We start from the raw sequence: 26841 nt of genomic DNA, 5'->3' as shown, positions 1-26841 counted from the left end.
TCATCTTCTTCCACCCAAAGAACCGAGTGCTTTTACTGTTACTGAAGGCTGTGTTTATGGCACACCAAATCAGTGGGGTTCTTAGAGTGATTGGCATTTTTGTTTACAGCAGCAGTCTCAAGGGCTGAATGATAATTCACAGTTCCACAAAGTTAGTTCAGTTCATTCATTAGGATGCTTTTTTACAAAGCAGCTTTTCCATTTGTCTTCCTAGGGATGACAGACCATTTGGTGATAGATCCTGTAGCTTGGCTGTTGACCTCCATGGATAGGAGTAAAATCAATGACTTGTCGGCTCTGTTGCTTTCGTGGTTGATCATCTTGACAGCCTGTTTCTGTAGAACCTTGGAGTGGCTTGTATTTCCCAGATCAGTTTCCTCGGGACGTACAGGCAACAAAGGGGTTCCATAACTGTGGCTTCGTGAAAACCACACATTAAACCATATTTTTCATTTGAATTACATGAAAACCTTCTGATCTTTAACTGGTAAGACCCGTCTTCATCCAAAATGAAGTGGCAGCTTCTTCCCTTAATTGGCCTGGCCGAATCAAGCCTGTATTGATTTTAAATGATCTGTAACTAGTGCATATCATGGTGTAGGAGAAGCTCTGGTTTGAAGATTCCTCTTTCTAAAAATGCCATTTGAAAAAGAATAATAAGGCCACCTCTCTCCATTCATCTGATATTTAAACTTGGGTTTTCAATGATCACGACTCCTTAAATCAAGGCACATATACCTGTGTCTAAAATTGGTTCCAGAGATGGCTTCAGAACTAAACTTTGTTTTCTCTTAATGATATCTAACATGAGTCAAAGCTTGTCTGTTTAAGTGAAGTAACCTTAAAAATATTTAGTGAACAGAGATTTTTAGTCATAAGATCCATGTGCATGAAATGTCATAAATCACTCCAGTCCACCATTTGTCTTTTGTTTCCAACACTTTAATATAATCGGCATGGAAAAAGTATTAACTCTGCATCCTATCTTGGAAACATGGAGAATTGCCGTCTATTTTGTTTTGTTTTTTTACCAGCAGGTGGCATGAGTTATTGCTATGCTGGTAACAATGTAAAAACCAATGCGTCTTGTTACTTTAAATTGTTTTAGAGTCAAAAGTGGTTTCCAAAGTATTTGCTCAAAATATAACAGTCAAAATTTAATATCCATATTATATAAAGAGCTTTTATAAATTAAAAGTAAATCCTTAACATTTCAGTAGAGAAATGGGTAGATATGAACATTCAGTTTACACATATGTACACAGACACACACACAGCAGGGAGTTGGGGGGGGTCAGGAAAAAGTGAGGGATAAAAAATGGCCAATAACATAAAATAATAACATAAAAAACACTCAACCTCTCTATCAATTAAGAAATACAAATGAACACAATGAGGTACAATTTTTTACCTATAAATTTGTAAGGCTTTAAAAATTTATACTACTCATGATTGGCAAAGAGGACAAGATAGGCAGCTTCATATTTTGTTCTTTGAATATAAATAACCTTTCTGGAATGGAATTTTTTAATATATATCTGGAGTCTTAACAGTACTCACACCCTTTACTCAGTAATTCCCTACAGAGAATTTGTTCTGTGGAAAATAAGCAGAGATATGCACACACACACACATACAAAAAAAAAAAAACCTATGTAAAAAGATGCTTACTGCCACATTATTTATATATGTGAAAAACTGGAAAAAAAAAAAAAAAGCTCCAAAGTTGTCAATAATAGTGAATGGTGTAATGGATAAGGGTTCATCGGTAGGATGCAACATTTGGCCCGTCTTATAAAGCATATGTTTAAAGAATCTTTACTGATTCGTATATTTAATGAATCTTTACAATCATTACCGATGTGTAATGTTGAGTGAAAAGGGCAGGATATATGAAAGTATTTTTCAGTTTGATCACAATTTTGTACCGAAAGAATTTGTGTATATTCATAGACAAATTACACCCACGTTTTCAATATGGGTTATCACTGACTAATATGTCAACAAGTTCTTTTAATTGTCTTCCTTATCTTTTTCTGTATTTTTTACATTTTACACAGCGGGCACACGCTATTTTACAGTGAGGGAAAAGTATAAGACTTTTCAAAAATGGTAAGCCTAGCATCGGAGACCTGAGTCACGAGTGCTTTTGTGATTCTCATGGAAATGAGATTCAGTAGTAAGTTATATGTCTGGGGAAAATAGAGCTCATTTGAGGCGGAGGTTGGGAAGCTCTTACAAACACTAACCTCAGAAACCTCAAACCAGTATGAAGTGGAATAATGACATGGCACGAAAAGCCACAGATGTCAGTTTGAGTTAAGGAGGTTAGGGCAAATACATAATACAGCCAACAGAGGAGAAAACTCACTAGTGTCTTATCTCCAGCTCTGGTAACCTCTAGGGTCAGTCTGTGCCGCCATATTTAATCTGTATCAAGGTGCATTGCGCCGGGGCTGGGTACTGGAGGCCTGTGTTCTCCTTCTGGCTGCTCCGCTGATACATTTTGTACTTAACCTTGGGCAAGTCACCAAGCTTTCTGAACTCTGAGTTTTCTTCCAGGGCTGGATGTTTATTCTTTTTTTGCAGTTTGGCATTCTGATACAGTTTTGAGCCCTATAAGGTGAGTCTCTTGTGGTGTCTGGCCAACGCTGAGGCGGATTGAGGCCCCTTTGGGGTCACACCCTTGAATCAGATGCGTCTGACATAATCCTGGTCCTGTCATTTTTGAATAATAAGTTACTATGACATAAATCCTTGAGAAGGACTGCAGTCGAGGGTAAAAAAGGCAGTTTCATTCTCTCTCGGAGCTCACAAAATGAAAGCAGAGATATGTCACAGAACGTGAACAGACCTGGTATACTTTAACAGTATATTTTTTTCTTATATAAAAATGCAAGTTTGCAGACTCACAGACATAAAGAACAGGCTTGTGATTGCCGAGGGGGAGGGAGGGAGCAGGAGGAGGGATGGATTGGGAGTTTGGGACAAACAGATGCAAACTATTACATATAGAATGGATAAACAACAAGATCCTATTGTAGTGTATAGCACAGGGAACTATATTCAGTATGTTGTAATAAACCATAAGGGAAAAGAAAAAAATTCAAGTTTGCAATTACCAAGTTAATTTTCATCCCATCAATGGTAGAGGTGGTTTTCTAATTGAGACTTTAGGGGCAGTGGATCTGCATCCAGTAAGTACACTGGCACATAAGGTGGGCCCAGTGCAGGAGATTTTATTGTTTAACCCAGACGAACTTATATTCAGAGACGTATAGGAATGTTTTATAGACTTGTTTTACCATAACTGCAGTATAAAAAATATGTGGTGACTCACGAATACATATAAAATAGAAATAAAATTCTCACAAGACAATACCTGTCCTTCCTATTTTCAGTGCGTTAGGATTATTTTCTCTTCTATTTTATTCTATTCTATTAAAAAATACTGGTTGCGACTCACTAATGTGATTTCCTGCCACACTACAGTATTGCAAACTTCATTTTGAAGAACCCTGGTATAGAGCTTTTTAAAGAGATGCCCAGAATGGAGAGAAAAACTATTAACTAACCTTGAGAGCTATTAAATATCACTTACAAATTTCTTTGCAGAGAAATAGGAAAGGAAAATAGATCCTTTCTGTATTAAGTTCTTTGTGAGGAAACAAGAACGCAAATAACATAGGAAGCACATGTTAAAGAGGAGGTTTGCATGTATCCAATAATTTTCAGGTGAGAAGAATGCATCTGAAAAGAGGTAAAATTGTGCTTGTGGAAGCAATCACTTTAAACCTCTGCAGGTGGAGGAAATTGCCACCGACTTTAGACAACTCAGGAAAAGAAAAGGGCCAAGATCTAAGTGGGCCTGTTTCTCGCGTCCACCTAGTTCTTTTTGCTTTTTGTCTCAATACCAACCTCAGTGTATGGGTCCTTGTGATTGAAAGGATTACCACACAATAAACCAGCTCTAGGCAGCAACTCCTGGGGGTGGGGTGGTGGTGCACTGTCCAATTTCCACCTGCCTTCTGGACCACTCGATTACTGGGGATGCCCACGACATCATGTGCTTTTTCTGGTGTCTGGGTCTCCTGCAGCATCACCTTGGCCAGTGTAGGGAGGAGTGCCCTGAACCCCAGGACTCCACTCCCACCATGTAACTCCCTGCACTCCGTTCCTGCACATTGCCCTCCTCCTGCCCGCGAGCTTTTCTCCTTCTTTCCTCCTGTCCTTTCCTCCCTTCCCCCCTCTTCTGCCTTTGCTTTGCTAGTGGCACCGGTGACCATAACGTACCTCAGCGTGTGGCTGGTAAGGCTGAACACTTGTCACCCAGTGCGCCAGGATTTAAGTGGTTGGAGGTCCTTGAATAAGTCTTGGTAGCCACGAGTCTTTAATTTCTTCAGCAGGTTTTTAATGGCCTCGGATGCCCAGTTAGAAATAGATGAAAAGACCTTTGTGCCGGGCACTTTATCAGCAGGCCAGCCCTGTCTGTGGGCCGAATGGGTCTCTTGAAATTATTAATGCATCGAGCGGGAACCAGTAGCCAGACTGACCTTTCCCACTCGTGGCCAGCCTGGAGCTTGGAAAGGTTAAGCTCTTTCCTGTGTGAGCTACCCCCTCCGTCCCCCGTACTGCATGACTCAGAAAGCTTGAAAGTGCCCTAGGATGACTTTCTCTGTTGAGCCCAAGAAACATTGTGTAGAATCAGTCTGTCTGAAACTCCTTATATGGAGAGGTTCTGAGACTCTATTTTATGTTTGGTTTGTAAGAGGATCACAGCTTTAAAAAAGAAAGAAAAGAAAGGAAAGCCTAAGGCAAGGGAATGATATCATATTACTAAGAGGCTTGGTTAGAGAAAGAAAAATACCCTTTCCAATCCGTTCCACCCTAATTCTGGATTACTGTCGGGGCGACAGCAAATCCATCATTTGCACTGGTTCTGGCCGACCTTCCTCTGCATCTTGAACCCTTTGGACCAAGGAAGCCCTCCCTGATGAGACGCTGTCTGCCCGTGTCTCCCAGCGCGGGCTGCAGACAGGCTGCGAGGCCGGGAAGTCCTGCCACGTGTTTCTGTAAATGGGAGGTTTTTATTATTTCTGGAACGCAGCCCCCAGCCCTAAATCTTAAAATGCTGACAGGGCAAAAGCGAAGGAGATGTGTGGGGCCTTAACCAGCTACAATTTGCTGACCCTCTCCAACCTGGCTCCGTGCCCGGAGGAGTGAGTGACAGCAGTGGGGGACCGGCTTAGGGGCTGGGACACCCTCCCTGTGCCCACCGTGGACCCCCAGCCCTCCTAGCTACCCTGAGTTGACTGGGGGCGCAGGGCCAATGAGTAAAGAGGAGTAATTGATTAGGGTACCTCTGTGGGATGGGGGTCTGGGCGCTGCTTATGATGCAGATGAGATTGTGGTGCCGGAAACTCGCCTGCCTGTGGGTGGGACCTGCCCGCCTGTGGGTGGGGCCTGCCCGCCTGTGGGTGGGGTCTTACCCACCTGTGGGTGGGGCCTGTCCACCTGTGGGTGGGGCCTGCCTTTTCACATCCACCTCCTTTCATCAGGGAGGAGCAGGGGCAGGCTTTCTGTGAAACCTCTCAATGTCCTTTAACACAGTGATGACCCGGAACCTCTGATGGGTGAGCAAGAGCCGAGAACTGTACCTAGGCGTTTCTAGGTAGGATATTGGAGCCAGGATATTGGAGCTAATTGAGAAATAATGACATGGAAACAAATTCAACATCCAATCTTAAATGTATTATTTAAAATGTAGTTAAATAAAGCTGTGCACTTCTAATTTTCAAAGATGATTTGAGAAGACAAGACTTTTCAAGTCAAAGAGACTTGAAATAAAGAAAAAGATTTCTCAGGGAAAAAAATGCTCTCCAAGTGGAACGAGACAAATTTTCCAGCATAAGTTTCAATGAAAACAAACAAGCAAACAACACCCCGGCAAACTGAGTTCAGCACATGGTGTTTGGGCAAAGAATAAAAGACTAAATCAGAACTGTTGTGGGTCATTTTTATATGGCCTGTAATCTATATTTAAACATATTTAACTTCCAGTTTTGATTTTCTATTTCTTAATAGGTTGGGGGTGAGTGGGTGGATTGAGGCATAGAGTTTTTAAGTGATTTGAAGGAAAGATATAATCATTCTAGGTCCAACTGCATAGTTCACCCTTCAGAAATAAGATTTTCTGGTTCTTGTGTGAAATCCATAGTGAGAAGTTTGGTTGTCTAGGTGCCAACACGTTGGTGTTCTAATAAAGGATTCTTCTGTTGTGTTCTTAAGGGGTGTGTGTGTGTGTGTGTGTGTGGTTTCTACAGGAACACACAACTATTGACTAAGTGTGGAAAATCTTTATATTTACTTTAGATAAGCTGTATAGTTTGACCAGGATTCCCAGACAAGAAAATGTGAAATATTGGTCCCGGGAATTTAGTAACAGAAGAATACACTGCCTTGTTGAGATGCTGTATAAAAGAGAATGTTCAGCGCAGTCCAAGGGGCAAATATGTTTCCTTTCAAAGACCCTGGGGTGAGGCAGTGCAGTGAGGCCTTGCTTGAACCCCTTGAACAAAATCCAGACTTTTAAAAACCAATTCAAGGTAATCATTATGAACGTCCACCATTGGATCATGTCATTATGCCTTCAGTGTCCTAGCAGAGCAGACCTGTTGGTTTTTCCATCACACTAAATGGTCTCATCTATGGTTTTTTATTTTTTATTTTTAAAAAAATTTTTATTGGAGTATAGTTGGCTTACAGTGTTGTGTTAGTTTCAGGAGTACAGTAAAGTGAATCAGTTATACATATACATACAGCCACTCTTTTTTAGATTCTTTTCCCATATAGCTTCAGCTATGGTTTTTTAATTCATAGTCTTTTAGAAAACTTATCCATCTTGATCTCCTCCATTGGTATCATGCTGTAGGTTGTTTCTTTCTAAATCACCTTCACTTGTTTCTAAGTACTCTTCCATGTTAGTTTTCTACCGCTGTCCTAAGGAAGAATCACAAACTGGGTGGCTTATAGCAACAGAAACATATTCTTTCACACTTCTGGAGGCCGGAAGTCTGAAATCAAGATGTCAGCTAGGCTGGTTGCTTCTGGAGGGTCTGAGGAAGAATATGTTTCATACCTCCCTCCTGGTTTCTTATGATTGCTGGCGATCCTTGACATTCCTTGGCTCATAGATGGATCAGTCCAATATCTGCCTCTGTCATCACATGGTGTTTTCTCCCTGTATCTCTGTCTCTGTTTTCTCTTCTTATAAGGACATCAGTCATTGGATTAGGGCCCACCCACCCTAATCTGATATCACCTCATCATAACTAACTCTATCTGCAAAGAGCCTATTTCCAAATAAGGTCACATCCTGAGGTTCCAGGTGGACATGAATTTGGGGGGAACATTTTTCTTCCTTCTATTTTGTTCTTTTGAATCTGCAGTAGATTAAAAATCCAGCAACAAAGCCTATTAGACCTCGTATCTGAAGGAGAAAAAAAGAGGAGAGACTTGACCCCGTGTGTTAAACCTTGAGGGATTTCCCCGGAATAATGTCCTTGAGCTTTAGTGCTTTGACTTAGTTGTATCTGTTTTGGAGCTCTTTTCTTTTCTTCCTGGACTCTAGCCTGAATGTCCCGTAGTGGAGATTGCTGAGTAAAGAACCTCTGAACACATGATGTGTTATCGCTGGATCCTTCAGACAGCGCTTTGTAGGGTACTGGGGGAAAATGAGCCAAGTAATGCTTCTGAGAGGTAGTCTAGGCCGTTACCAGAAATGGGCAAGAAGAGGCTGTGTGGGAGAGGTCCTAGAATGCATTCCTTCTTACAACTGAAACACAGATCCCTCTTTTTTCTTGCCCATCTGAGTTGCTGGAGACTGTTGGTGCTTGTGTGTGATTTTAGAAGAGGGCCCATCCCTGCCTGTCCCTAGTGCTGCTGGTGAATTACTCTCTGTGTCGGTGCAGATCATGTTCTGTACAGCTGTGGGGGACAGTGTCTGGGACAAACTCCCTCCTCAGTTCCACTTATTAATATTTTTTAAGAACTACCCTTGTGCAGATTGGCCCACTAGACTGTGGACGGGGGTGGGGGGGAGGGCATTGGCCTCTAAAGAAAATGAGAACAACCCTAGTGGAAAATGGTCATCCACACAGTATGAAGTTATGGAAAGATCTTCCTGGGAATTTGGGAGCCCTTGCCACCAACCTTTTTATTTCTCTGCCGAAAGAAAATACTAAACCTCAGAGGAACACAAAGAAAGAGAATGATATGAAACACAGAATGATTTTAATCTTTGGCAGCAGCCCACATACTTAAAAAAAAAAATCCTGTTTCCATTGTCGTGCACCTGTCATTACTCTGAATGAGTTCTTTTTCTCTCTTGATGGATGGTGGTCTTAAAAGCTTGCTGTTTTTCATTAACAAAGTGAAATGGGGTGCCAGTGCGAATGCTCTGTCATTCTGATGGAGTGTAATGCCTGAATCGGTGTAATTATTCAGTGTTTGCATAATCAGCAAGATTTTGAAGGGGAATGTTGCACAACTCAGAAGTGGCCTAATTTCACCTACAATATTCCATTCAGACTCCAAGCATCTCCTTCAAGAAGAAGTGAAGTGTTGGTGGATTTCTGTAAGGCATAAGGCAATGATGGTGGGAAATTGAGTTGTCCTAAATCACTGGCTAATTATGATAATGCCCAGTGGGCACCTAGAGGGTCTTGCTCTAGATCTCAGATATATTCATCCTTATTGTTTTAGAAATGTCCTTTATTTATTATGCATGAAGCATGATATGTTGTCCCACACGGGTCCAGTAAGGAACGACCAGCCAAATCCATTAAATTCCATTCAGGAGTAAAGTCAGACCCAGAAATATGGGCAGTTTGTCGGGAATCCTGACAGAAAGGCAGAAGCTGAATAAAGAGGTAGGCCAAATCAGAGACTCATTGGGAGTGATTTGGAAAGAGCTACGTAAGTTAAATGTATACTTTTCTTTCTGAAGGAGAGGGTCTCATTTATCTATACAAGGAAGGAACTTGCTCAGTTGAGCTGTTTCAGAAACCCTTGCAATACCAGTTGCAAAGAGGGAGACTGGATTTTTCATTAACTCATTTAAATCAATTTATTTCAGCCCTGCATGACACCAGAACCAAAAATCTGAACAGTGCCCCAGGGCTGGACCTCACAGTCATCCAGCTCATCAAATTTGGACTAGATTGCTTTTTTCATTAAATCTAAAAATAATTTCAGGCAGGCCACCTTTCTAGGGATTTCTGTGGTGAATCATATTCTAGGGAAGAATGCTTGCCTTTCTCAGACAGAGCTAGTGGCTTCTGAGTCTGCATTTGTTCCCCTTTTCTCCATGAAGCCAGCATGCCTTGCTCCTCATTTATTTTTTTCAGTTGAAGTATAGTTGATTTACAATATGGTGTTAGTTTCAGGTGTATAGCAAAGTGATTCATTTATATAGATGTATATATATACATATATAGACATACATATATAATCAAAAAATATATATATTCTTTTCCTTTACAGGTTATTACAAGGTATTGAATATAGTTCCCTGTGCTATACAGTAAATCCTTGTTGTTTATCTATTTTATATATGGTAGACTGTATCTGTTAATCCCATACTCCTAATATATCCCTCCCTGCTTCTCATTCTTGGTGAGAGTTAATAATAATAATAATAGCTAACATTTGCTGAATGATCACCTTGTGCCAGGCACTGTTCTAAGCACTTTACATGTATTAACTAATGTAATCCTCACAACCTCCCAAGAGGGAGGTACTATTATCATCCCCATTTAACTAGGAAGCAACTGAGGCACAGATTAGTTACGTAGCCTGCCCAAGGTCACATAGCCATTAAGTGGTGGAGAGAGATGGGGCTCAGACTCCAGCAGTCTGGCACCAGGGCTCACTCCTCAATTCTCCAAACCTTTGAATACGAGTGGAGAGCGTTCTCTAGGTAAAGAACTCCTGCATTCCAAGGCAGACCCTCTGAGCACCTTATAGGTCTGGGGTAAATGGATTCCAAGCACAGGTAGTACATGCATTTGAGATGCAGCATCGACCCCTTTCTGGGGCACCTAAAACCTTTTGAAAAAGCGGAGCCTGATTGGCAATGAGATATGCTAAAGGATACTCTCATACACAGCTGATGGAAGAACATATCTTATCAAAATCCTCTTTTTTAAAAAAAAATGAGCAAAGCCTAGAATCAACACTGCTGGCCACTTTCTCAGTAAGGCTGTACCAGAAAGGCCTGTCTTTTGTCACTGGGCCAACATCCTGAAGGACACCTGTGCCTTATCACTGGCTCTGTAGTTATTTATAGTCCACGTTAGAGGCATTACTGGAAGGATCCCTTTTAGTGATTCAAAAAGAGACGGGGGAGATGTCTGGGAGGGAAAGGCAGGCTCAGTCCCTGGAAGCCCAAAGCCTGGGGTGAGGCCCACAGAGGACACCCCGCTGAGTGATGAACTGGCCAGTGTTCACGTGTCCTCCTAGGACTGCCCATCCTCTCCTCCCACTGCAGTCGGACGATCAGTGGTGGAGTCGGGGTGGCCCGCTGGCAGGGGAGGACTTGGGAGAGTTGTCAGGGGAGAAAACTGGTGACTGTTGGATGGACCGGGGTTGGTGGCTGTTGCCTGGGAGACCCTGCTGACTACAGAGTGGACCAGAGGAGGAACCAGTTTTCTGTCTTCACTGACAGATTTATAGACTGAGAAACAAGGCCTTCTTACCGGCCCCCAGTGAAAAGTTAACGTGAGAATGAAAAGGAGTCTCTGCAAAGTGGTGTTCAGGACGGTGGTTTCCAAAACATCTCTTGGGTACGGAGGAGAGAAAATCACCCAAATTAGGGAAATGGTAAGTTTCCCTAAATAGAAGAACAATTTCTTACAAAGATGGTACCTAGTTTATAGCAAATGATCCATATTAATTATAAATAAATTTTATGGTAGTTGTGAGGGGTATGAAGACTTTAAAAATAGGAATTATTTCATAAAATACTTATTTCCTGAAACACTTCTTTTGCCTTGCTCCTTGGAACCAAAGAACATATCCAGCTTAGTGAAGCCACTTCTGAAGCTTTATTCTGTGGAACTTTTCATTTCACCCTGAGGCAGCACAGGGCTTCTTAAAGTCCTCTTTCCTCCTAGCCCCCTGGGGATTCAGAGGACACCCCCTCAGCCCCTCTGTTCTTGGAGACCAGTGGAGGCATGCAAAAGAAGAGCCCTCATGCAGGGAGGTCTTTGCTAGCACCGTCTAAGGAATTGGCCTCCCGTCCTCGAGGTTACCCTGCTAGGTTTCAATATTCTCCTCTTCAGATTCGTTGCAGAAAGTCCAGCTTAGCTAAAGCTTTCATCAGACTCCCTTGGCGGGGGCATGCGTGTGATGAACCTACAGCTTCCTGAGTCTCATCCCAGAGCTGCTGACCTGGAGCCTCCAAGAGGGGGATCTAGGAATCTGCATTTTGAACGAGCTCACCACATGATTCCAGTGCACATCAGAGCAGTTTTCTGCTCTCTCTAGAGTTCAGAAAGCGACATGGTCTTAAGCATTTTAAGATCCGTGAGGTCTTAAGCATCACTGTTCCTTCAAACTAACAAGGAAGAGATTTCCTACTTCTAACCAAATGATTTATCCCCTCTTGGGGCAGTGTCCTAGTCAAGCATGTTAGGGGAGGTGGTGAGCAAAATCTAATTTCCCTTTTTTCAAAATAGACATTTATTTCACTGTGTACTCTCAACATACATCTGATGAACATTACATTTGACAAGAAGTGTTTGGTAATTTGTTGCCTTTGTTGAAAAGATTGTTAGCTCATTAGTAAGACTCTGGTCCAGCTTCCTAAGATTGGAGAACTTGATTTCCTAAACAGATTGTTGAAAGTCTCCCAGGACCCCCTCTGGATAGAGTTTGTTTGCTCAGTGGGGATGCCTCTGTCTTCTTCTGTCACTCCTCTGAACTTTTATTTAGAACCATGGAGGCAAGTGGGTGGGAACAGAAAATGGGGTGGAGGTAGGGAGCAAAAGGAAGGTTTTCTCTTACATATACCCTATAGCCAGAAGGGAGAAAGTGGGATAAATGAAATTCAAAAATAAGAATTTAAATTTATTCCTCAAAGCCAACTTCTCTGTGTATGTTTGGGTTTTTGTTTTTTGTTTTTTCCTGAATATTGATGTAGCCACTTGAGTGCACCATGGGGAGAGAAATCTTGGCAGGATTAAGTTTGTTTTGGGATTTGGCTGTGTGTGTGTGTGTGTGTGTGTGTGTGTGTGTGTCTGAGTGGGTATATCACATGGGATCCCATTTTCCCCACTAGGAGCTAGGCGTAGGCCATTTCTGCATCTACATACCTAGGTTTTCACTCATTTCTTAATATCGGGCTGATATTTATTCCCATTTAGGTTTTTACAAAAATGAGTGTGTTGACTTAGTGTGCAACACAAGCAGACTGGCTCATTTAAAACACCGCCATGGTTTTCTAGGTCTTGATGTCTGCTATTTTTATTTTATTATTCACTAATTTCTGATTCAGAATCCATTTAAGGTTTTATACCTATGTAACTCAGGGTATTTGCATTCTCTTTTCTTATGGGCTGAGATTTTCTCTGGTGGTCACTGGCATTTCATTCTAAGCATCATTAACTGACCACAAAGCCAAAATGGACCCAAACATTCTGGAACAACCTGTTGTGCCTAATTTACCAGTGAGGAGTAACTTAACCCCAGAGAGAACTGGATACAGGACTGTTTTTTTTCTTAAGCCATCCCTGTGGTGTATTAACCGAGGGGGCACAACTCGGATGTGCCCTGACGCAGCAGTGGGTGACCGGTTAGGGTGAACTGCAGAGCTGTTGCCCAGTGGAGTTTGTGGGCAGCCATTAAACCTGTGTTTGCGAAGCTTTGGGTTCATGTCGGGAAGCCAATTATGAAAGAACATTAAGTGAAGAGAGCAGGACCGCAGAACGGTGTTTCCAATATGCCTTCAACTATGTAAAAAATGTGCGTGTAGAAATGAAAGGAAATACAGTGAAAGATGAACAATGATGATTGTTTCCGGGGACGGTGAGTCTAGGTGAGTGCTAGCTGCTGCTTCACTTATGGCATCCAAACTGTCCACAGTGGGACATTACATTTACTTTCAAAATTTGTTAAAGGTGTTAGAAAATCCATCTCTGTGAGACTGAAAAGGGCGTGGTCTTGCTGTTGGTATAGGCGGCCTCCCAAGGCGGCAGCGCCGAGCTGGCCTGACCCCAGGGTCCTTGTTCTATCCCTCCGTGGTTGTCACAGCTCCCTCCCTTGTTTTTTGGGTAGGTAATAACCCCTGTGTGTGGACTGAGCATATTTTTAATCACTTTTGACATTTCTTTTATTTTTGAATAATTTTAGGTTTACAGAAAAATTTTAGATATACGTTTGAATAATTCTGGATTTATGCAAAAGTAGTACAGAGAGTTCCTCTAGACCCTTTACCCAGCTTCTCCTAATATTAACGAGTTCTATAACCACGGTACCTTTATCAAAACTAAGGAATTAACATTGGTAGAGTGCTAGTTAAGAAACTACAGATTTTGTTGGAATTTCCCCAGTTTTTCCCATTAATGTCCTTTTATTGTTCAAGGGTCCAAGGAAGAATTCCACCGTGCATTTAGAGGGTGGTTCTTCTTAAAGGTACAAATCAGAACAGCATTCTAGCAGATGTGTATGTAGATTATTCTATCTGTTGTAGATTATCGTATCTGTTTTATGTACATCAAAACCAGATTTTTTTTTCCTCTAGGGATGGAGTGACACAGTTAAGCAGTCAGCCTCTAACTTCTCAAAATGTGAATTTATTTTTTCTCCAAAACCCAGGGGTCTAGTCCTATTCTATCCCCTTCCCACCCTGAGCATTATGTTGAACAACCACAGGGGAAAAATAGCAGAACAAAAGAGAGCATTTGGAAAAATCCCATATTATTTTTGATGGCATTTCTTATAAATAAATCAGGTTCTGTAAAAAAAAAAAAAAAAAAAAAAAAAATCCAGCTTTTGTTGAGAAATACCATTTCAAGGGAGGACAGTGTACAGCTCGGCCTCTGAAAGCAGTGTGGCTGCAGCGTGGCCCCCCGGGCTGCTGGCCGGCCTGGCTGTAACGGGAAGCAGCCCCGTGGTTCCCCCAGCGGAGCCACAGGCAAACCCAGGCCGTCTCAAGTCTGAGAAGAAAGCCCGTCCAGGGTCCCAGGAGTGAGCGGAAGAAAACAAAAGTCAGTCGGGGAATCGCACTGTGGCTGTGTCTGGCGTCCGGCTCTGTGGAGTCTGACCAGACGATAGACAAGTGTTCGCTCAGTTACCTCGTATTTGCGGAACCTTTCTGCATAGGTTTGTCTTTCTTTGTGTGCCACCGGCACACGCGAGGCCACAGGTCACCCTTGTTGCACGGCAACCGGCTGCGCTCTCAGCGCCCGAGTTCTCCCGGGAGGGAGGGGCGGGGCGCGTGCAGGTGCCGAGCCCACACGTCATACCCCCTGGAAGCCGTTTCACACATAGGCAGGGGCCGCAGTTGACTTGACGAGAAGCACTCACTTGATCTTGTGAAGGTATGAGGTCTTTTAATTGGCTCAAGTCAGGAAATATTTGGTAGAAGCAATAGAATTTTGCCATTTTTTCTGCGGGTACCAATCTTCCATTATAGTCTCACTCAAAAATGAAGTGGAGACAGGCAGAACTGAGGCCTTAAAGCTGGTGTGGTGGTGATGTATAAGGGTGGGTTGGAACTGAATCCGGGTGGGACCGCACATAGCGGGTGGTGTGTGGCTTTGGGCGGTGGGGGATGAATAAGATGGGCAGTTAGGAATATAAACCCTTGAAGATGTCAGAATCAGTTTACTTTCCCCTTTCCATTATCCGGGTTCCCTCGTGGGGGTCATGAAACAGGGAGAGAGAGGGCATCCCTTACCCTGGGTTTAGAGACCACAGGTTGACTCTGAAGAGCAAATGAGAGTGGAAATGCCCAGAACAGCTCCAGCTCTCAGCTGTGGGACCCTGTGGGCAGCGTGCTGCACGGACTCACTCCCAAAGCCTGTGCTGTTGCTTTTACATTGTCTATTTTTTTTTTTTTTTTTAATCTCTTTTCCTTAGATGACGTTCAAAACACAAATTCCGACTAAACCCTGCAGGTCGGAACTATAGTTAGGGACCAATTCCTGACTAAAACACCCTGCAAATTTCTCATATATTGAACAAAAGCAAAACCAAAGCAAGTATACTGGTACAGAATTATTAGTTTGCTTATATTTCCACTGGGGGATTGATTGTCTTTATTACTTGTCTCCTCTTCCTCGCCCACCCCGTGGTGTCTGTCGCAGTGGGCATGAGGCCGTCAAGTTCTCTAGGAACGTTATGTACCTGGAGTGTTCTCATGAGCAGAGGGGACTGGATTTGGGGCCAAGGAACAGGGATGGCCCTGCTCAGGGCCCACGTGTAATGCCACACAGACTGAGTGACTTTCTTCCAAGTGTGTGTTAGGCTGACATATTTTTGGATCAGTTGAATGTTTTTGGTCCCGTTCCAGTTTGCTGTTAACAACTTAATCTGTTTGTAAACAGACATAGAGGTGGTGTCTCTACACCATGAAGGGAGGTTTGACAACTTATCGTTAATTTGGCCGCTCCAGATGGCCACGGGCAGGCGAGAGTCAGCGGGACATGGGGGAGCAGTGGGCCTTGTGGTTTCAGCTGTGCCCAGCATCCTGTCCGGTGGAGCTCGTGAGCTGTGCCAGCCAGGGTTTCCTGAATAGATAAGCACAGGGCCCCTAGCAGACAGAAGGTGGATGTCGCACAGGCCCCAGGCGAGCAGCTGTGCCACTCTCTGAGCCCAGGCTTGTGGGCTGAGGAGCCGCTCTTGTTCACGGGGGCCTCTCTTCTCCAGGTGCTCTGATCCCCGCAGGCCTGGGCTTCCTCGTTGCTCCCCTTTGTGTATGCCTCCTCGCACTGTAAACAGGCATCCTAACAGCTCCTGTCTACCTCTGCTCGCCTTGAGAGTGTCTTCTAAACAGGGAATCTTTTATCTGGGGGAATTTTGCCCTGACAAATCCAGGCGCACTGCAAAGTTTTGAGTGTCATCAGCGTGCTCCAAAGCCTAGATTATGCTAGACTCCAGGTTGGGCAACAGATTAGGTGTTCTTCCAGAAATAGAGGGCTGAGCAGTGTGGTGAATTGGAGATGAATCCATGTCCTTACTGTGTCCCTTCACTGGCCTGGCACTTGAATATATACTAGCATATATTTTCTAAATATTTTCTGTACAAAAATCTGGCCTCACTGACTAGAATGTTAAACTCCTCAAGAGTGCTAATTCCATGTTTTGTACATCTTGTTCCCCCCAGAGTATAGCAAAAAGCCAGCTTGGGAAAGGGCTTAAATTCTAGGCTGAGGAGCTTGGATTTAATCCTGAGGGCACTGGGAGCCATTGGTGGTTCTTGAGTTGTGGACTAACTCAACAAAAGCAGTGATTGAGAATGTGATTTAGTGAGAGTGTGATGGCTCGAAAACAGAGGTTGTGGTTTTGTGTATTCCTGTCCTTGAAAGTTTCTGGTAGTTGTGCTAACAACAAAAAAAATATGTTATGGATTCCATGAAAATAGTGTTTAAGTCTGTGAAGGGTAATGTCCCTCATCAAGGAATTGCACAACCATCCCATCATTTCCAGGCTCACACAGCCACATTCAGGGTCTCCACTCTGTGTTCCCAGCATCAGCGGACTTGGAAGAGCAGTAATGTTCTCTGGTCTATGGTGGCCTTTTCTTTAAAAGCATATATATATATGTATATATATTTATTTACTGAAGTATAGTTGATTTACAATGTTTCAGGTGTACAGCAAAGTGATTCAGTTATGCACATATATATATATATATACACACACACATATATATATATATTCTTCTTCTTTTTCAGATTCTTTTCCATTATAGGTTATTACAAGATATTGAGTATAGTTCCCTGTGCTATACAGTAGGTCCTTGTTGTTTATCTATTTTATATGTAGTAGTGTGTATCTGTTAATCCCAAATTCCTAGTTTATCCCTCCCCAGCCCTTTCCCCTTTGGTAACTATAAGTTTGTTTTTCCATGATGGCCGTTTTTGAAACATTTCCTAAATCACTTTGTTTCTTGACAGTTTCCCCCTCACTTCTGAGTAGCCTTTCGGTAGAACATTCAATAAGAATGGTGCAGAGGTAGTTGAAGGATTTTCATGTTGAACACACATCTAGCTCCTCGGGCTCGCCCCTCTGTCCCTGCCCCCCGATTTTCACTTCCTCTGCTTCTGAAACACCGAATTTTCTTTATGGCATTCATGTGCCATCATGCTTGCTACTCCGGGCTGCGTGAAAACAGCAGGGGGCAAGTGCCAGCCTGGGAGGTGGGGGCCTTGCCCACGAAACCCACCCCTTTCTGCTCCTCAGCCTAACTTCCTTCTGTATGGGGTTTCTTAAGCCCCCTCTGGGGATAAGCACTCAATTTAGGAGACAAAACAGAAATCTGTCTGGCTAAGCAAACATTTATTTATGGACCAAGGAGACAGTAGATGAAGGCAGGAAATTTTTAAAAATCTCATCTTCTTACAAACAAAAGGCCACCTGATCATGGAGTATAGCATGGCCACATAGTAAGAGCCACTGTGTGCTAACTGAATGGTATAAGCGTAAAATATGACAGAGATGCTTAAGCACAGTAGAAAGATAAGCTATCGATTCCTGATCCTGAAGGTCGTTACATTTCAGGGATGTGAGTGATAACTCGTATTTGTACAGTGCCTTCCAAAGCAGTTCTCATGTTACCTCTTTTAAATTTTGCAACAACCCTGTAGATAAGAATTGTCATTGTTCCCATATTGTATACCAGGAAACCAGGACCAAGTAAGATTTAGGGACCTTATGGTTCTTCTGGTTCCAGCTCCTGTTGCCGTACTTTTCCACGCACAATGTGGGAAACTGTTGTTTCTGACACACACAGGAACACAGAGCAAGACCAAAGTACCCGAGTTCCTCTGGAGTGTCAGAGCAGAAAGAGACCCTCTAGGGAAGCCAGTACAAACTCCCTCCCCACCTGTTCCCACTTTACAGATGAGGAAACTGAGGCCAGGGAGACCTTGTGAGTCAGAGCGGAGAAGCAGCGGCATCTCATGGAGCAGACCTTCCGCCTTCCTGGCTCCTCATCACTCTGCTGTAGGCTTATTTGTACCGGGCAGTGGATTGTAAGCTCCGACATCCACCCTAACTGGCTGGGGGCCCGTGACCAGCGCTTGGTCAGTGCTTAGTAAATGTGCGTTGAACAGATGTATGAATGATTGACTGCCTTCAGTTGTAACCGTATGCAAATAGTAAATTTCTTTTATATCTGTCTTGACCTAGTTTTCCTACCCAAAGACGTGATTTTTCACTCTGGATCGAGAGGGTGTTGTTTATAAAAATCCTGAGACAATCAGCTGAGAGGCCCTGTATGTGTATCAAGGACCATCAGTGGTAATAATGAGTCTCTTTTCTGTAGTACTGTGGGTTAATCAAAGACCTTTGTTATAGTTGTTTTAAACACAAATCTCCAATTTGTCATTTAATTTCTTGCTTTTTCTTAACGTATTTGAAATGCAGATAGTAGCAAAACACAGGTCAACAGCTGCAGCTGCGGGCTGAAGACAGTGGGAGGCAAGGGACAAGCTGGATATGGGATCCCACGCCCTCCCAGGGGACTGACTGGGGAGGACGGCTTCGATTACAGGGAACGGGGGAGGGTCTAGGAGCAAGGGGGCAGCAAAACCTAAAAGGAATCATTGATCTCATTCCCTCAAAGTGGAAAAAATGACTAGAGAGCCCATACCTGCCTGATAAGATTCATGGCCATCCCCTAATGGATCATGGCTGGAGAAGCAAAGTCCAAGCCTTCCAGTAATTGCTCTGGACTATGGGAAATGACAGTGGTAAAGGAAATAATGCATGCAGAACACTTTCAACAATGCCTTGCACAGGGCATCCCTGGTGGCGCGGTGCTTAAGAATCCGCCTGCCAATGCAGGAGACACAGGTTCTAGCCCGGGTCCGGGAAGATCCCACATGCCGCGGAGCAACTAAGCCCGTGTGCCACGACTACTGACCCTGCGCTCTAGAGCCTGTGCTCTGCAACAAGGGAAGCCACCGCAGTGAGAAGCCCGCACACTGCAACGAAGAGTAGCCCCCGCTCGCTGCAACTAGAGAAAGCCGGCCCACAGCAACGAAGACCTAACACAGCCAGAAATAAATAATTATTAATTATTTTTTTAAATGTCTTAGAAAGCACCTACTAAATGCTAGTTGTTGTTACTTTTTCATCTGATTTGTATAATATTATAGTCCTTATAATCAGATGTATTAGTAAGAGAGAGTGGGAAACTCTAAAATGATGCAGAATGAAATGAACATTAAATCTTGTCCTAATTTCGCACAACTATTTAGGTGACTAAAGCAATTGGAGAGAAGAAAGAGAGGTGTTCGGGAAGCGTGACCGGGTTCCCTTCCCACTAGCAGCAATGGATACACAAGGGAAATGTCACGTGGCTGAATGGGGGAACTTTTCAGTGGTGTTTTATAGTTGTGTGATTTTTAGGATGACTAATTCGGAGAGGATCACCGATGTATTGATTGGTAAAGCAGTGACAGCTTGGAATTTTGGTGAGATCTAAAACTCATGCTCAGTGGAAATGATAAAGGAAGTGGCAGGTAAGATTGAGGTGCACAAAGCACTGTGCTGTCCCTGTTCTAGGACTCTCACGGCCGAGCAGTTCAGGAGTGAGAGCTGATGCGTGGGGACACTGAATGGAGACAGTCAGGGCGTCTTGGAGAGGAGCACAGGGACGGTCCGGGGGGTTATATATAAATGTCTACATTTTGATATCGAAAGGGTTCATTTATGCAGGAAGTTAGATATTTGGGCAATATATCCAACTCCAATTATTATAGTAATTATAGCTACGCCCATTTAGTGAGCCACCCACATGCCAGGCTCCTAAGGAACAAGACCTCATTTAATCCTCACTACAGCCCTATGAGGTGTGGGTCCTGTTATTCCCATTTAATGATGGGAATGAGGAACCAGAGGATCAGAGGGATTCAGGAATCTGCCCAGCGTCATAGCCAGTTGCAGCGCTGGGATTTGAACTCAGGTTTGCTTTCTCCACAGCTTCTTTCACTGCCTCTATTGAGAGAAGGAGTGTTATACAATCAAGACTGGGGAAAAAAATCTGTCTTCGATAAAAGGCTGTAGAGAGGTGATCCATCGTTGAAGAAGGATGTTAGGAATTAGTCAAAATAATAGATTACTACTCCATTATGCCTACATTTGCACTTATTTCTTAAGAATCCTTAAGAGTAGCAACAACTCTCTGAGTCTTTTGAAGGGGCAAAAATATTCAATGTCTGGAAGCTCCTGAATAGGCAGATAGGCTATGTTAACACAGTGAAGGATATTGCTAGGTGCCTACTTCCTAAGGGCTGGTAAGTAATTAACAATAGGCCATCTTCTAGCTTGGCTGTGTATATGAAATTATTTGGTTTAAGTTGACATATTATGTCGTTGATAAACATCATTATACCAGTGATTTAGTTTATGCCCTGGAGGAGGAAGTGCCTTCTAGACTCTCTTAATGTTCATTAAAAGTTGGCATTGATGGATTTTTGAGGGTGCCCTTTAGCCATTGAATGATGGAAATGAAGAAAGGAACATTTATAAAGATTCAACAGGGATTTCAGGGGCCCTACAGGAACTAGAGTTTCGTACCAAATTCACATATGAGTCTGAGTCCAATTTTCAGGGGAACAATGTTTCACGAATAGTGTGAGATCCAGGCCTTCCTCGTGGCTGTTTAACTTGAGAAATGGCGCGCACACCGCCTCTGTCCACAGGAAATCATGCTTTTCACCCGGTAGAGGACGGGGCTCCATCGGAATCACACCCAACTTGCTTCTTTTCTGCTTCCTTATCTTTCTGTGGTTTCTTCTCGAGCCAAAATGTGAGGACTATTTCAGTTTTTGTGGAGAAGGGCAAAAATATGTTTTTGAACTGAGCAAGGGAAGGTTTCAACCCATTCTTTTCTCTTCCCTGTATTTCCATTTTCACTTTCAGCACAAAGGAGGTTGGGGGAGCAGAAGAAAGGAAGATGTTACTGTGCATCAGGGACAGAGGAAAAGGGGGCTGAGCTGGAACTAAACCCCACCCTAAGCAAAAAGACCTCCTGCAGCCACTTGAAAAGACTCTGAAAGGAGAATAACATCTTTAATCAAGAGCAGTAGTGTTAGGTCTTTTACTACAAGTTATACTTTTCTTTGAGCCTATATTTATTTTGCCTGGCTAGAAATAGCTGACGTTATTTCAGCAGCCATGACTATTGTCTAGGAATTGGATGTGGGCTGGGAATAGACTGGCTGATTATTACACTGTTGAGAAATAAACCCCTTTTTTGGCAATCTGTTCTGGTGAGAAGGGTTCATAAATGTCCCTGTGGCTGGTTGTTCCATGGTGCTTTTTTTTTTTTTTTTTTTTTTTTTTTTAAATCAACTCAGTAGCCTTATAATGCGATCATCTTCTTCTGGAATATATTATTTTAAGCAGAGTGCACAGGGCTAGTCTTGTTTCTGGAGACAGGTACTATAGGCAATATCAGGAAGCCTTGTGAGAAATCTCTTAATTAGTACTAGCACTGGTGCTACAGTGAAGGGATGAATGAACTGAAATGCTTCCCTCTCTGAGATTCTTTTCAACTGAAAGGGCCTCTTGCCCCATAACAGCCCGTAGTCTGGCAGATGGACGGACTGGGAGAGTTGCGGTGGCCGCAGTTGGTGATGTTGCTGGCTTCCTCTGCCCTTCTTACCTACTTCTGGGGTTTTCTGCACCCTCAAGTCACACTTGGCTCTGTTGACGGTGTGGTGAAAAGGTAGGTGTTAAAAGAACCAGAATTGTCAGCAGTTCAGAGACCTTACGGGCCTTCAGGCCTGAGACAGCATTGTAGGCAACATTACTCCATCCAAGGTGAAAGGCACTGGACTTTCTGTGGCGCTTAAGACCTAACATTCTGTGATCAGGGATGTGGCCTGTTGTGATAAAACTGGTATGATGGACAAGATGAGTGTCTGAGCTGGAAAGAAAGGGAAGAACCAAAAATAGAGGCAGAAGTTTTTTTTCCTCCTATGAAAGTCATTGTCAATATGACCATTTTAAAGACCTTTTCATTTCCTCTGAGATCTTTTCAAAGTGATTACCTTGAAAAGTCTTTGATGTGAGGGTCAGGACATGATGGGGAAAGCATCTTCTTTTTCTTCACTTTTATCTTACTCCTTGGAGGAGAGATGAAAATAAAATGGCTCTAAGGAAAAGGGAAACATTCTTTTCAAAAGAAAGTTAATAAAAAACAAAAGGTGATAGATAGCTCTTTCTAAACAGCTTACCACCTTACCCCCTGTGGTTACCTGTGTTACCTTATGGTCGTGATAATGAAATATTTCTAAAGAAATAAAAGGATGATCACATGATTTTCCCTCCTTAGATGTTGTCGCTTCGGTGGAGCCCAGAGATTTTGTTTATGTGCATCGTGAGGGACCCAACACAGTGGGGACTTCGTAAATATAAAATCATTATCATTAAAAAACACTTCCTCCTTCACTCTGAGATCTTTCCATTTTATGAATGCACATGGGGAGAGAGATTAATTACAGCACAGTGAGTGTTGCTCGGAGGTGATTACGCCACCCGGCTTGAAGCCTTCCTGTGCAGGGTATGAGGATTTTCATTTCATCCATCCTCCAGAGTTTGCCACGAGGGGTCTCCGAAGACAGGAAAAGAGGAGCCTGAGGAGAGGGGACTTACTGGACATTCTGTGATAGAGTTCCCTGCCTCCACACTGTATCGTTTTGTAAATAAGATAGTTATGTTTTCCAGTTTGTTATTTTTCTAAAAGAAGAGAGGATGTGTGACCAGCAGTTGTAGCCTAAGTGGATGAAGTTTGATGTTCTTGCCATCACTGATCCAAATAGGTAACCTAAGAACAGGGCTTCAGTGGCTTCTCTCGCAGTCCACTAAGGAATCTGAGCGATATCTAGACTGAGAATCAGATACCTTTTATGTCACTTAACAGGATGCTTCCGTTTGCCGTGGGATAGAGTGCAGGTGCAGGAGGGAGGCATCTGGATCCCAGAGCTGTGGGGTCACGAAGCTCTGTGGGAGCATCCTCAGCCTCTGCAGTGGTCCTGCCAGGAGAGGAAAAAGCTTGGGTGTCGGGATACCCACGCTTGACTCCTGGATCTCGCATTATCTTGCTGTGTGACTCTGGACAAGTCACTTAGTCTTTCTGAACCTTAATGTCTATATCTGTAAGACTGGGGTTTGGAATAGATCCATCCAAATTCACATTTCTACAAACCTGGATTACTGGCTGTAGGCCTTCTAGCTGGACTGGATCTCCTCATCCCTGATGGCTTATTTCTAGGGCTTGGGGCTCCCTGCTGTACACCTTAATGCTTCATTTCCCCGCCATCCTCTAACTCCCATCTAGATGCCATCTGAGTACGGAAGCCTTCCTAAGCCCTCCAGTTACTCCCTTGAGCACTTCCTCTCCCGGGTCAGAGTGCCATCACTGAGTGCCATCATCCCAGAAGGCAGGGGCCATCCTGCTCTTTTTGCTGACCACTGCCCCACAGTTCTAGGGTCAGGCCAGGTTCAGCACTCTGTCAGGATCTGGTGAATCGAATTATACCCGATCATGAAGTAAAACACGTCCTCTGCCCAGTCATTTGTTCCTGTTCTCACATTGGCTTCTAGCTCCTTCCAGACTTCTTTGACTCTACACTCCCCTGGCTTCCTCCTGGCTGGAGGTCTTTTTCTTTCATTCTAGCCTGCCACCTCTTTCTTTTCCTGTTTTCTAACTTGTGAGAGCCCCTTAGATTATCTCCTGTTTCAAATCCTAGAGACGACTGTCTTGATACATTGATAAGAGGAGAACTTTCCCAGAGGAGTTGCTTTTTACAGTGTCAAACGTGGTTATAAATCAGCTTATGTGGGATACCTTTATGCAGCTATTTAAAAATATCTGAGTATAACTCATAGTCTGAATCAATATCTATCCCTGTCTGCCTCATTTGCAAAGTCTCTTTTTAATGATTCTGCATCCCTTATTCAATTAATATTACTATTTTCAAAACCTTGAACTACGATTTCCATTAAGGAGGCCCTTTCTTCACACTGTCATCCCACTGATGAATAATAAATAAACACCAAGCACCCACCTGTAAGAAAGGACCAGATTCCATCTTGGAACCTGATTTCTGACATCATCGTGGGCCTCTGCGCTGACCCCGTGGGGAAGCTGAGAGTGACGTTTACGATCGTGGGAGTGAGCCCCAGCTGCTCTGGGGCTGGGCCCTTCAGGGAAGACTCCCCAGTGGTGGTGATGTGTCTCCAAGACCTGAAGGAACATAGGAAGCAGCCAAGTGAATAGGAGGGGACCAGTCTTCTAGACAAAGGGAACAACATATGTAAAAACCCAGGAAGACCGGGTAGAACAGGTTGAAACATCCTAGCTGTGGTTTGTGTGACTATGATGTAAGAACTGCATAATTTATGAGGTGTGTCCCGGCACTTGAAGCCTCAGAACATCTTCTCAGCATTTCCTCCCAGAGCCCTGCGGCTTTGGTGGCTCACACAGAGCCTCGCCTCTGAGCAGCGCTGCTGTTTCGTGACCCACATGAGAGTCCAGGGGGCAAGGGCAGCTCGGGGACGCATTTCCCGCATCTGAGAGGAGAGAACTGACCACTGGAATTGTGGTGGAGAGTATTCCATGGCCCTGCTATATGAAGGACACCTGTGTGTAAAAAGCATGTGGTTTTTGGCCCAAAGAGCATTCATTGTGGTCTGGTTCTTCGCTCTCACCTGCTGGACTGGGGCCCAGCGATAACAGAGCAGTATTCACTCCCTAGAAATCACTTCCAGGCGCCCAGAGGTGTCTCCCTCATCTTCCCCTCGGCTCTCTGGGGTGGGTGACTGCCTTTAGCTCCTTTACTGTCTGCAGCCAGCAAGTCCTTGTGATAACGTGAGGCCTTGGAAGTACAACAGTGCCACAGTTTGTCTCTGGGACTCTCCTCTGATAACGTGGAAAGAGAAACACAAGCCCCAGGCACCAGCAGCTGGCCACCTTCCAGAGCCAAAACTGAATTAGAAACTCATTAAATACTTCGAGCCAGTTAGGCTGGCTGGGCTGTGCAGTGGCTGGGAAAGCTGGGAGCGGAGGAGGGGACGGGGCGGGCATCTCTGCTTGGCAAATGGCAGGCTGTGAGCCGGGCAGGAAACAAGACAAAACAGGGCCGACTTGCCTGTCACACAGACGTGTTTGTGAGTGTGCTGGTTTAGCACAGTCACATAATGTATGCTAATTGCTATATTTCCTTTATTTTTGACACTGGAAACGCTCTGTTGGAAAGCTTTGAAACCAAAGAGGCAGCGCAGAAATGCCCAAATGTAGACGCTACAAAAAAGGGAGGAGGAACAAAGGGAAACGGGGGATGTGGATTTACAGAACGGCTTAGCATTCTGCTCTGTGAGCACCTCCCTCTCCCACGCAACCTTATGGAGAATAAGTAAGCAGAAGGGTCTGGTTTCCTAGTCTGAAATTCGTTGGTTGGATTTTTTTAAACAGTGGAATGAATACAGAGGTAGCAAGATGAAACTCCAGAATAGTTCTCACAGCTTCCAGTAAATGTTAATAAGAAAGCGTGAGCTGGTTCTCTCTCTGCGACTCTTCTGGCCAAGCCAGAAATGCAGAACTGAGGAGGGCGTGCAACTGAGCCCACTTAAATAATTATCCATTAATAGGAAAGACTCTCTCAGTAACTTTTTTTTAACATGTCAAACCATGTAACCCTAGTGTCCCATTAGATACCCTTGGATGACTGTCATTCTTAAAATCAAGTAAAAACAGACCAACATATTAAAATAATGGTTTTTCTAATGAAGCTTATCAGAGTGCACAGACATTTTATATTGGAAAAAAATGGGCTAGGGAAGAGAAATATATTTTCTTCATCAGTGACATCAGAATCCCAAGGGTTGTAGTATTGATAAGTGAACTTCTTGTCTTTACCCCAATAACCCTTAATTTTTTTATCATTAAAAAAAGATGTAATTTATTCTTTAAAGCAGTTTTGGAGACATGAGACATTTAGGAAATTTCATAATGATTTTGATTGGTCTGATAGCAAGACAATGTAGATATTTTCCAGAACAGTATAGAAAACACATCAAAGCATCAGATTATATCCTTTAAGAGTTGTGAGAAAAAAGTGACATAAATTTAAGCATCTTTTTCAGATGTTTTAAACTTCCTATAAGGCTTTTTGTCCCAGGATTAAACATTTAGCCACACTGCACAAAAAATACTGGATACATAGTCAAGTGCCAGTGTGGGGAGGCCACTATTTTATACACAGAAATCCTCTTCTGGCCCATTTCCCCCCAAGTCCTGGTTGTCTGAGGGCACATTCCTTTTGTGAAGCCTAAAGTTGTGAGAGAAAGAGCATCCCCTTTGTCTGGGGCTGGTATTCTGGTCCAATTTCAGTTAGGAAGTTGCCTCCGGAACCACATCCAGACCCTGATCCAGAAGCGTTTCTCTTAAAGAGGGAAGACATCCAGCAGGTCCTGGAACCTCTTCACGGAAAAAAGTTAAGGCTTTAAAGGGAGGATGGTATTGGATTTGCCTGGAGGCAGGATGAACAGTGGCCCCTTTTCTTCAGTGTGATTTGCAGAATAACTGTCCGGGCTGCAGTAAAC

General features: G+C 43.6%; 1 protein-coding gene and 2 long non-coding RNA genes across 3 annotated transcripts in view; 2 read left to right on the top strand and 1 right to left on the bottom strand.

Moving 5' to 3' along the window:
• LOC309658619 overlaps nucleotides 1–26841 on the top strand; it is a 473127-nt gene that overhangs the window by 233292 nt on the left and 212994 nt on the right. The gene's annotated exons all lie outside the window — the stretch shown is intronic.
• The window catches only part of MAP1B (microtubule associated protein 1B), a 94161-nt gene that overhangs the window by 29120 nt on the left and 38200 nt on the right, over nucleotides 1–26841 (top strand). The gene's annotated exons all lie outside the window — the stretch shown is intronic.
• LOC309658611 lies at nucleotides 22683–26485 on the bottom strand. Its single transcript, XR_014262316.1, has 2 exons — nucleotides 24306–26485; nucleotides 22683–23270 (listed from the first exon to the last, which is right to left on the bottom strand). It is a non-coding gene; the product is annotated as an uncharacterized lncRNA (long non-coding RNA).

Source organism: Balaenoptera physalus (genome assembly GCF_965194825.1).
Source record: "Balaenoptera physalus genome assembly, chromosome: 3".
In the NCBI taxonomy this organism is placed as follows: Eukaryota; Metazoa; Chordata; class Mammalia; order Artiodactyla; family Balaenopteridae; genus Balaenoptera; species Balaenoptera physalus.
The sequence above is the reverse complement of the archived record's forward strand: the minus strand, read 5'-3'. Positions and strand labels throughout refer to the sequence as shown.